The following is a 3,017-nucleotide window of genomic DNA, read 5'->3' on the forward strand; positions in this document are numbered from 1 at the left end:
CACAGAGGAAATACAGTAATCAATATTTGCAAGTCAGCACTATAGAACACCTAAGGATTTACTGAGGCGGGGCTTGTTTAAGGTGTCTTACAGTCAGAGAGGCGGGCTTGTTTAAGGTGTCTTACAGGCAGAGAGGCGGGGCTTGTTTAAGGTGTCTTACAGTCAGAGAGGCAGGGCTTGTTTAAGGTGTCTTACAGGCAGAGAGGCGGGGCTTGTTTAAGGGTGTCTTACAGTCAGAGAGGCGGGGCTTGTTTAAGGTGTCTTACAGTCAGAGAGGCGGGGCTTGTTTAAGGTGTCTTACAGGCAGAGAGGCGGGGAAGGTTAAGGTGTCACAAGCTCACCAGAAATGGTGGATTTTTGGTCTTCAGCACAGAAATGTTTAATAGACCTCCACACTCTTTAAACATGCTCTCAATGTGCCTCAGTGTTTGAGAATTTCAAGTTCAAGATGTAGACAAAGACATCTGATGATTAATCACATAACATCAAGGACTTGCACAAGGTGGAGCTAATGTTGCCTGAGGAACACCGTTTGAATGAGCTGCCCCTACGAGGATGATAATAGTAACAATAATAATAATAATAATAATAATAATAATAATAATTCTACTCTCTGGACACGTGTCACAACACTCCAAAGATCCTCAACTGGAACAGGAACCCCAAACTCACACCAGCACACTCCAACACATACTGACACTCACTCTAATACTAATACTCACAAATACACACTCACATTCACTAACATACACTCACGTTCACTAACACACTCACCAACACATGCCAACGCACACTAACACTCACTCACACACATATTCACTAACACTCACTAACACACACTTACATTCACACTCAGACACAAACACTCACTAACACTCTAACACACATACACACACACACACACATACTAACACACACACACTAACACTAATGCTCACTAACACACTCACAAAGACAAATGCACACTAACACAAACACACTCACACAAACCTAACTCACACTAACACTCTTGCACAGACTAACACACATTAACACTCACTAACACAGTCAGACTAACACACAAACACAAAGACACACAAATACACACTCACACAGACTATCCCACTCAAACACACTAACACTCACTAACACAGACAAAAACAAACTCACACTCACCAGATTCAGAACCAGGAAATCTGGACCAACCAAATTACAGTCAATCTGAGAGAAGCATACTCAGAATAGTGGCAAAATCAGACAAGATTACAAAGTAGAATGTAATGTTATCTGGCCCTAAAGAGACTATAGAGACTAGCTACAGAGTAGAGACTGGTTATAGAGACTATAGAGACTAGCTATACAGTAGAGACTGGCTATAGAGACTATAGAGACTGGCAGGAATAGAAGATCCTGGGTGTCCCAGGAAAACAGAACATGCCTGAATAAAACCAAAACAGAGCTGCATTTCCAGGCAAAATGCCCAAAACAGATTGATATCTGTTACAAATTCTACACAAAATTCATTAACACTCACAAGACTGAAATTTCAGGATCTCCAGGACATCACCCCTCCTTCTTGCCAGAAACACCCCACATTGGACAGCCTCTCTGATCCAGAGAAACTCCCCTACCTCCCCTAACTCCCCTACCAGAAGAGCAGAGACCGCTGCACACACACAGCTCAATACGGCATGGCCTGCCAGCGTAAGAGGGACAGTGAGTGATATCACTCTCTGATGGCTAATGGGTATGTATGTGTATGTGTATATACATGTAGTTCACCTTATTATTCCTTAACTTCTTATTCCTTTACTTAAGGAATTTTTAGAGAGAGAGAGAGAGAGAAAGAGAAGATTTTTACTTTTAAACAGAAGTAGGAGAGAGACAGGTGGCTTGTGGTCGTCAGGAACAAAAGAATCTCTTATCAGCTGTGAAATAAGGTCAACTGTGTGAAGGTTAGCTCTGCATTATCTGTTCTGCTCAAGGAGCTGGGTAGGCATCCAATGCTGATTGGCTGTTCTGGAGGAGGGGTGGTGCTATGCATTATGGGAGACAAACTACAAAGGAAAGGATCTCAGCAGGTAGTTCCTCTAGCTTTTCACTGGCCTTCATCCCCCCATCTATTCCTCCCAACCTGTGCTCTCTCTCTCTCTCTCTCTCTCTCTCTCTCTCTCTCTCTCTCTCTCTCTCTCTCTCTCTCTCTCTCTCTCTCTCTCTCTCTCTCTCTCTCTCCATTACACCCTAACACTCTATTCTAGGAGCTCAGTGTGGGTCTCAAACTCAAAGTCACATTTGTGGTGATAACACCACTTGTTATCATTCTGTACAAAACCACTAACTTAAAAGACACCACACAAAGATGCAACTACACCTTTCTGGTAAAAGATAAAACATCTAGCTCTTGCAGACTCAAACCCAAACTCAACCCCACACTCTCTGCCCAACTCAAACCCAAACTCACCTCAACTCAAACCCATATTCAACCCCACATTCTCTGCCCAAGTCAAACCAAACTCAACTCATACCCACTCTCTCTGCTCAACTCAAACTCATGTTCTCTGCCAGAGGTGGGTAGAGTATTCAACAATTTTACTCAAGAAAAAGTACTGTTACTTGAACCAAATTTTACTCAAGTAAAAGTGAAAGTAAAAGTATGCATCCAAAAATGTACTTGAGTAAAAGTAAAAAAGTACTTTGATTATAAGCTACTCAATAGTGAGTAAATGCAGAGTACTGTCTCGTGTCAATAAATTACATCATGGAAAATTGAATTACTGGAAACAATGACTTTTAATGATTACGAAAATCATTATTATTATAAATATTATAAATAAATATAATATATAAATATTCTTTATTATAAATATGTATTTTTGTTTGTTCCTAATTATTAGGTCTGTGTAACTTTAATGTGTTCCACAAAGGCACTAACTGATGAGACTGTCAGCCAATACGTGTAGATACAACTTGACGCCAACTGAATCAATTTGTAGCAAACTTAATCATTGTATATTGCTAGTGTGTACACTCACAGAGTT

Source organism: Brachyhypopomus gauderio, chromosome 11, assembly GCF_052324685.1.
Source record: "Brachyhypopomus gauderio isolate BG-103 chromosome 11, BGAUD_0.2, whole genome shotgun sequence".
Taxonomy (NCBI): Eukaryota; Metazoa; Chordata; class Actinopteri; order Gymnotiformes; family Hypopomidae; genus Brachyhypopomus; species Brachyhypopomus gauderio.